Source organism: Macrobrachium nipponense, chromosome 4 (genome assembly GCF_015104395.2).
Source record: "Macrobrachium nipponense isolate FS-2020 chromosome 4, ASM1510439v2, whole genome shotgun sequence".
Taxonomy (NCBI): domain Eukaryota; kingdom Metazoa; phylum Arthropoda; class Malacostraca; order Decapoda; family Palaemonidae; genus Macrobrachium; species Macrobrachium nipponense.
The window spans coordinates 121,181,432-121,191,412 of NC_061100.1; positions in this window are offsets into that span (position 1 = coordinate 121,181,432).

The window sequence follows — 9,981 nt, forward strand, 5'->3', positions numbered from 1 at the left end:
AATTATGAAAAATAAGACAGCCAATTAATGGAGAGAAGAGAAGAAATACAGAACAGGAAAGAAAATCCTTCCTTATCGCCTCCTTGAACGAGACGGCTGATGCTGCTCGGCTAATAACACATTTTTGATTTTAGGTTTAATGAGAAATAGCTTTAGGTGCAGATTATGTTCTACATTAGGTCTCTTTCTATATTTGGAGGTAATCCAGGGTGGGCCCTGAACCTGAAGTCAAAATTATATACATATGTAATTTTGACTTCAGGTTCGTGGGCCCCCTGGATTACGACTGCGGGTTGAGAACCGATTAAGAAGTGGTATACGAAAATAAATTATGGCCATAAGACCAAAAATGATTTTGTCCGCTGGTCTAGTCGCTCTTTTGGGATTTTGAATTGGTATACGAAATGAAATTGCACGGCAAATAAATAGAAAAATCTAAGTAAAGCTACTTGATTTATTGAATTAAACCGGAGATGCAGTAAAAGGAATGAAATCAAGATGGGATTGTAGCCAGGGGGTGAAGGGACGCTGCAAAAACCCTCAAGTAATGCCAACAGTGCACCGCGTGTGGGGCACTGACAGCACTATCTCCCTACGGCGGATTTTTATTTTCTAGATAAAGATATATTTGTATAATTTTCGCGATTTTGACCCTAATTTGAGGACAAGGAAAGTATTTAAAGGAGATTCATATTTTCCTGAACAAAACTTATTATTTTATCTAGTCTCGTTAGCATTGCCTGCCGTCAAATTTTGGCATTTTTCCCTACTTCTGTGTTCCCCGATTCCTGAACTCGTCACCCGACCCATATTCTTTTAATCGTTTATTCTAAATATAAATTTAGACATGACAAAATGCAGCGATTCCAAACTAATTTCAGAATAGCCCAATATCGTATACTTTAAGCAAGAAAACAGCTGAATGTTCAATATAGTATCGCTGTGGAGCTATATAACCGTTGTTGGTAACACAAGTTGGGTCACCAAACCAAATGTGGGTCGGTTATGTTTTTGGAATTGTTGTTATTGCCATTACTGCTTGATTTAAACAGCGCTGCTTCAAGTTCTTTGTTGATATCACACATCACTCACTACCCGGTATCATTTACTTTGCGCAGAAAAACCCAATGTCAGCATTGAGTGCCATTCATAATTCCGACATTATTATGTTCTTATTTTTGTCAGGAATTGGAACTGGAATGTAGAATTTAGGTCAAAGGTCAAGCATTGGGAGCTATGAAGTCATTCAACGCTGAAAGGTCTAAAAGGTGTAACAGGACGAAAACCTCGCTGTTGCAATGTGGAACAATAGAGATCGAAAATCTGATGGAAGAAAGAGAATACCCATGAAGGTACAGTAAAATGAATTAACTAAGGAGGTTTTAGCTAAGGGTCGAAGGGACGCTGCAACGAACTTAAAGTAATGCCTATAGTGCATAACGCTACCCTCCTACGGGATTGTTTTTGCCAGTGCAATTATTGTGTCAAAATTTTTAGATAGTTTTCTTCAATATTTATATTCTGGCAACATTCATTACTATCGCAAAGATAAGTTTAATTACTGATTACTATAGTAGATTCACATCAACCGTGCATTTGATGTCTAGGCCAGTCCTTTATGACGGTCCTGATTGGCTGTTGATAAGCCAATCACGGGGCTGGACACTCTGTCTCTCTCGAGAGTTCACATGGCTAGGATCTATGTTCCAACTCTCCTGAGGGATACATCTTTCAAAACTATCCCTCAGGAGAGGTGGGACATACATCCTGCCTATGTGAACTCTGTCGAGAGACTGAGAGTTTCCAGCCCTGTAATTGGCTTATCAACAGCCAATCAGGAGCGCCTTAAGGGACTGGCCTAGACATCAAATGCACAGTTAATGTGAATCTACTGTAATCGGGAAAACTTCAAACTTGAAAAAAAATAATTGCCTTTTTCATTTTTCTTTCACTTTAGTTGGAATCACGGTAAATATATATTCAAGGGATAAATTGATGTGTTAGTGAATTATTCGATGTCAGCTTCTCTGGCTTGGAGACAGAGAGGGCCTAGAGATAGCCTTCTTGGAAACGAAGGAATCTAACGTGAGTGCATTTTGGGCTGGTGACTGTTCGAACGGTTGCCATGGGCGATCTTAGGGTGTGGTGGATGTGTACATCCGTTTGTACGTGCATGACAGGTCCGACTGCTTAAGACACTTAAAAGAAAAGCACACATTCCTTTGAGATAGGAAGGAAGATGGGTCAGAGGACACCAGGTGTTGAGGCAAGGCCCACCAAAGGTATGGCACATATTTGAATGACTTAGAAACAGTTGCCTTTGAAAAGAGAGAAGTGTGAAGTGTATACATTTATTTAACATTGTGTAGTGGGGAATATAATGAATATGTCTCTTTGTTACAGATGGGTCCCATGTCATTATTTTAGAAACGGGATTCTCTAAGTTTGACTGGTCAGAATGTAGAGGTTGACAATTTGAGACTTTGGGGTGATTACTTAGACTAATCCAGGAGAGTGGAATGATAATTTACAGTTCTTTGTAGGTCAGACTTGTTTTTTAAATATTACTTATTAATCATTTTGTTTCATTTTATGTTCATCTGGTTTGGGAAATAAATGGTATATTTTTGTATTAATGTGAACTCATTAGCCTAGTTGACAATGTTTGCAGAGAGAGGCCAACCGCTATCGACAGGCAAGAGTTGTCATTTGTGTAGTTTTGTTAGGGGGTTGGTTAAGATATATTCAGGAATAAGAAGTTTGTTTAATACGTAATAGGGCATGAAAAAAAAACTATTGTTGTATGCTAAACAATAATTTCCAAATTGACTTAGTAATCTTTAATCTTTTACCATTTTGACAACAGAATTTTGAAAACCAATGATGCTATGACTGATTTCATCATGAATATTCTAACTCTTCCTAATAAGAGTAGTAATATCACCCAAAAGAAAATTCCGCATTATATTCGTAAGAACAAACCGAAAAAAAACAGAAAAGAGAAAAATATCAAGTTTCCAAGCAACAGAGTAGATGTTTATTCCTGGAGGTAACATTCTCATCTTACGTGGCAGAGGAGAGAGAGTCGGCAAGCCACAGACTTTCTAGATATCTAGGTAAAACGAGCAGTATTCAAAAAGCTTGAGAAATGTACTTAAGCAAATGAATTAACAATTACGTCTATAGTTACGAGCAAGGCAAACTGTAAGCAGTCTTGGTCGCTGTGTTCATGAGGGCTCAATGGCCATTTATCGGCATTGGAGAGATTTTGTCACGCATCCATAATACGAATTTGTAAAACACGATGTTATACTTATGGCTCGTGCCCTGTAGAGAGGAACAAAAGCTGTATTCGCAGGTTTCATGAGCCGTGTAAACCACTGGAACGTATAAGGCCATACAGCGCTGAAAAGGGAACAAAGTAAAAAGGCTTTAAAGATGTAACAGGAGGAACACCTCACAATCGCAATGTGGAACAATTGTTAGGAGAGGGCAGAAAGTAAGATGGGCACTGATGGGGAAATCAGAACCATATCGTCGGCGTAACAGAGGTTGTTTATAGTTGTTTCATTGACAGTGCATCCGATTGGGAGTGAGTTCAGTTTGACATTCAATGCATCTGTGTAATTATTCAACAGGTATGGGGAGAGAATGCCCCTTTGCCGAAACCTGTTTAGGGAGCCGAAGATTTACAATAATACGTTACCCCATTTGACACAGAATTGCTGTGTGGAGAACCAGCTATATAAAATGCCAATTAGATATAGGGGTGTGCCTCTTTTATGCAGCTTCAGGAGGAGCTTCAGGTAGTTTTCTCTGTCAAATGGTTTTCTCACATCCACAAAACAAAGGAAAACAGGAGAGGCTGATGATAGGTAATAGTTCAGCAATTCTTTCAGTATGTAGATGCAGGTGTAGGTTGAGTGGTTTGCTTTAAATCCGAACTGGTTATCGGTGGTGTGTAGTAAGGGGATAAGTCTCACTAGAAGAACAGACTCAGGTATCTTTGACGCGATCGTTGTGATTGCAATCGGCCGGGAATTGCCAGGACCAGCTGCATCCTTTAGATTGTTTTTGATTAATGGTATCAAGTGAACTAAGAGTAGGGAGTCTGGAAGAAACTGGTGAATTATGCACGCATTGGATAGGGCAGCTAGCAAAATGTAAATTAGCGGATGGCAGAATTTGAAAGCCTCTGCGAAAGACCATCACAGCCAGGCGATTTATTATTAGGAAGGCTGTTTGTGGCATCGCTGATGTTACCTGGCGTAATACGATCTGCAAAGTGAAATTGAATGTTATCAGTAAGGAGGTTATCTACACCCCTTCGGGAATCTTGGTCGTTTATGCAATTCAGGATATTGCTGAAGTGGTCGCCCCACATACTTGCGATAGCCTCGTCACCGACTGCTTCCCCCTCTCTCTGTGACAGCTTTTTAGTTTTGGGATTTAAGGACTGGATATCTTTTAAAAGACGAGGATAATTACCGGATTGTAAGTTTCTTGACATTGCATTGGTTCTCAGTTGTTTTTTGTTTAATCTGCAGTGTTTAATAGCAAGTTTAAACTGCGCTCTCGCCTGTCTCATTAGTAATGCAGTGTCCTTCCCTCGGGCTACCATTTTGCCTCCACAGTATGTATACAGATCTTTAACCAAGTCATTCCATCCAGGTATATTACGAGAATCACCTTGACGAAATCTAAAGGCAGCCCTGCCCGAAGCAAGACATAGGGGAGATTATGTTCGAATAGGATTCATTCAGATCCCTCCTATGGTGGTCATTTCTACAATTTGTGTTAGTACAAAGTAAGGTGTCTGCTGGTTGAACTATTGACCGCAACCTGGTTTGCGTGGTCGCCCTAAAGTATCTTGTTTTCTGTTTGGGGGTTCACGGTAGGGAGGGATGGGGTACTGAATAACACCTGTAATGGGATGTGATCGTAGCCCGTTGCAAGATCGTAACGAATATTGCAGGTGATAATAGAATCATGAAGTTGTGGAGATGTGATGCAATGTTCCAGCCAGGAGGTTGTAATATGTAATATTTTGTACATATGAATAGGAGGAGGGAGGAAGGAACAATACAACGCTAATTTGGAGAGCATGATTTTGACAGACGCGAGTAAGTCCATTATAAAATTGTTTTGTGGGGTGAGAATTAAGTTCCCCGATTATACAAATATGATCAACAGGAGAATCGTGAATAATACTGTGTAACTCACCTAGGAACATGCAGTATTGGTCAAAATTATTGTTAGTTTCCCAGGGCACTTAAATATTAATTATTAGGATTTTAAGAGTTCCCTACTGTCGCTTGAAGCACCAGCAATCTGTCATTCCTGTAGGTCATCACATTTATCATTTTGTCTAACGATTTGTGCCACAGGAAAGAAAGGCCCCCTTTCGGGTGACCGGCTATGATTTGATCTGTAACTTGCATCAATGAAGTCGAGAAGGCTCTGAAGTCTTCATGTACTGAATTGCAGATGACAAGGTCATGTGTCCAGAGGAGCGTTTCTTGCAATGCAATGATGCCTTTGAAGTTTTTGCAGAACATGTTTAGGAGAAGAATGTTCCACTTGAGACCAAAAATATTCCAAGAGATTATATCTAATGCATCCATGGCTACTCACGAAGATGGGAGATGAAAGCGCTGATCATTTGGGTGGATGGGGGAGGTTGGCTGCCACTTGCGGTTGAAGTGACCCTGCTTGGGGTGTCAGTAAGTTCCCCTTGGGGGGCTGGTTGGTCCCGGGTTAGATTATATCATGAGACTAATATATTAGGTCCGAAATTCTCACCTTTAAGCACATCGAGGTGTTGAAATAGGCAGGTAATCCTGTAAGCCACTTTATATTCACTTTTGCATGGGAGTTGTGGGAGATTAGGGGGTTGGAGCCCGTAAGAAACTTGACTCTCTCCAGTATGGTGTCTAGCGTCACCGATGAGCGCAGATTGTGAATTGCTACGTGGCATCTCTTCTCAGGTTTCGGGCGAGGTGAAACATGGATGTTAGGCTCCGGTTCAGCGGCGAAACGAGAGGTTCTTATCTTTTTTTGCTTGTTTGTGTCTGCAAGCCGCCAGACCCCTCATGATCACTCTCATCCATATCCACGATGCGGGCCTTGAGGGGAGAGATAGGGCTGGGAGATTCACGAGGGACGGTGAACTTCACTGAAGATCTATCTTCCACCGGAGGCACTGGGGAGGGAGAGGAGTTGGGAGTCCAACGGTCCCCTCAAAACGGTCCATAGGTGAAGAGGGCATTTCAGCCGAGGGAGAGATGCCAATTGACACCTGGGTAGGTATGGCCATCTCTACTTCATGCTGCTCCCTCACATCTCCCGTGTTGCTGGGAGGTGAGGAAATAATGGATGCCACATTCAAAGGAGTCAGGTGGCTTGCTGTACGATTGTCTAATGATTCCTGCACTCCTTTTATCGCATCCCAGATCCGTGCGAGATTGTTATTTGTTTCCAGAGTTTTAACACTGGCTATGGATTCCTGTAAACCTTTGATCACGTCCCAGATTCTTGAAAATTTATCATATGTTTCCTCATATTTTTCAGACCTTTTTCCAATTATTTCTGAGAGGGATTTTTCTGTATGGAAGGAATTTTCTACCGTGTGATACGCCGCAGGCAGACTTAGATCAGCAGGCCCTTTTGGAGGCAGATTGTAAGGGTCATCCGCGTAGATTTCCACCGAGCAGGTCCTTAGCCACTTGAAGATATAAGATATTTTCTTGTGGGAGGACAGGTTTTTCGCGGATCGCTTCTTGAGAATGCTTTCTGGTATCAGATCTTTGCATTTCGTATATGCAACGTTAATTTCTTCATCGGAGAAGACATCACTGACATATTGTATAGCAGACTCGACGTCGGAACGGTTCGATTGGTACTGTATAAAATAGAGACAATTGTTCGCGAATGCGGAACTTGTGTGTGGGGCACAGGCATCGGTAGGTGCCAGGGTCACTGGCGCGACGGTTGGAGGTTGGTCGGGTGATATTTTTGTAGTAAAGAGAGGGCCAAACACTAGCACATGTACTGCACTCTTTTACCCATTTCCCAGGACCAATAGGCCTAGAGAAGCTGTAAATTGAAAGATTTCGAGGGCACTGATTGGAGCAGAATGTATATTAATATATCTGCAATTACACAACACTCTTTGGCTTACACGCCGGGTATTACGTGGAAACACTAATAACACATTACTTACTATAAGAGGTATAATCACCAAGGGCGAAAACCATGGTGGGTAGTATTACGCAGAAAAACTGTTGTGCAAAAATTGGCTAAATAGGAGAGATGTTAACGGGAGCCACACAACAATAGTACGTAACTACAATATGCCTATGAACATGATTATAGAAACTACTATATGAGAATGAGTGTAAGTACATTCCATCATGACCACCGATTCCAACTTTCCGTAAGGCTTTCTAGACTTTCACTCCTAAACATAGCAGATGGTATTTCTGTCCATCGTATTGTCGAGAACAAAAGCTTTGATTTCCTAAAGCCTTTTAATGCTTTCTAACTCGAGTGTGAGCAATTATTTTTTTTTTTTACTTTCTTGTGTGAGAGAACCTTTTCTCTCTCTCTTTTTTTCAAGGACTTCCATCCTTTTCAGTATGAATTCGATGAACTGTATTGCAATCCATTTTTTACTTTTTTTTTCCTACTTTAGAAGGAAACCATACTTTCCAGAACACTTTAAAGTTTTGCATACTGAGGTGAAAATGTTAGTCACCGCTTTGGAATCGAATAAGAAATCTCGAAGAAATTCCGATCCAACCGAGTATACAGGGAATTACTGTGGTTTCGTTTCGTCAAAAAAAAAAACCGAGGTATTGTATCCAATGACTTCCTTATAACATATTAAAAAAAACGAAAAGTGAAACAGCCTCTGTTTTACCTCATCGCACTCACCTGTAACTTACTGTTAATTCTTCAACACTGCATTCAAATACCTTTCCTGTTCTAAAGATAATGATTTTATAATTTTTAAAGACTTATCTGAGCAAAACTAACATGGATGGATAAAAAAAGTTAAAAAAGAAAAGCTACAGCGATTTCAAGAAGAATAATAATGACACGGTTTCTAAAAGATACAATTTACTGCATGTAAGAATACTACACACTATTGATTTTCTTCCTATAATATTTTGCCTTCATGTTATGAACTTACTTTTCATATTTACCTTTTTATTAGGGCATAGATGGACTTAATATTCCAACATAAAAACTTTCTATTCAAGGTTGTCATGGAGTAGTCAAAATGGGGTTGTAAAGACCATTGCTGTAAAGCTAAAAAATCTGGCTAAAAGGGACTGATCAAAATTTAATGAAATATCATCAGAGATTTCTTAGAGGTTGATTCCTTTTTAGCTGCAAAATGTCCCAGTGGCTTCTGAACTGCAAAGTCTGTGGCAGTGAAATTTCCCTCTTAGACTTCCCTTGGAAGGGTGAAAATGGGAATAATGACAGTGGTCTTTGACGCCTGAAAATCAGCCCTAGGAAGATGAACTCACTTGACTGGATAAAATTCATTTTTGAGAATGCAGACTTCAGTAACAAACCTGGGTATAATACAAGAAGAAGAAGAATATATATATATATAATATATATATATATACTATATATATATATATACATATATATATTGCTACTTTCAAAATGCTATTTCGCCTCTTTGAAATGTCATGTAGAATTGTGTAACATTTTTTCAGATTCTAGATAGCTTTAGAAATAGGATATTTTTAAATGTGGTGTTGTGTTCAGACTTCGCATTACATGTTGTAAAATAATATATATTATAACGTAGAATGTAAAAAGAGAGAGATTTTCTTTGTCCGTTCGAAACTACGCTTGTTTCCCATTTTATGTCAACACTGTAAGATTGGAGGGTCTGCGAGATCCGTTTGCTTTCCTAAATCTGTCAAACGCATTTGATAAGCGATAGAATCGAGTTCTTGCGTTGTTATCAAACATGTCAATCTTAATTATCGCTCAACCTCCGTTTCAGTTAAGTACGTGTCTTTTTTTTAACAGACTCGACTCATACATGTATGTCTTTGCCGAGTCCCAGGTGGAGATTGCACATTTTTTATGTGAAGTTGCGTCAGAGTTCGAAGCTACTGGAAGCATTCGTGGCCAAATACGTTTTTGTCATCTGCCCGGTCCAGCTTCCGTAAAGGAAGAGATTTCATTACCTCTTAGAACCTCGAGGCATTAACATCTCGCTCTCGATCTCTCTCTCTCTCTCTCTCTCCATTGCATAGCACTTTTGATCTTAAAGTAACGTAACGTAAATTGGTCACTCGTAAACTTAGAATTTCATATTTGATATTTCTTAGAGTTTGTTTAGTGTTATTTAGTTATTTTTTTTGTGGAATCTGAACAAACATTATTTCGTAACGGCGCCTGGTTTTTGTGAAAGTGTGAATCAAGCCTGCAGCAAGCAAAGAAAGAAATTTGTACCAAAAAGGTAAAGTGTGTTATATTTTTATTAGTTGCAACTAATAGCTACTAATTGTTAGGAACAGTGATTAACTAATAACTAATATTTATTGGTTATGAAAGTTTGGTAAAAACTGATGGTTATAATGTTTTGAGTGAAAAAGATTTACACTTTTACACATTGCGTATTTTTTTTTTTTTTTGTGTTGTTCCATTGTTTGTGCACTATTTCATTTTCTTATGAAGTGTGTCTTTTATTTTATATTTCATTTGCATTCATAATTTAATTGACTTAGTTATTTTCATTGCTTAATCATTGCACATTTAATTAAATTTAACATTTGTGAATTAATTTGCATTTACTTAGAATTCTTTTCAAGTTTTATTATTGTTTAGCACTTGTGGATTAATTTCAAATTTTCAATTATTGCCTAACACTTATGGATTTTGATTGAATTAATTTTCTTGAATTTTGTGATAAATTAATTTTGATTTAACCCTTAAACGCCGAAGCGG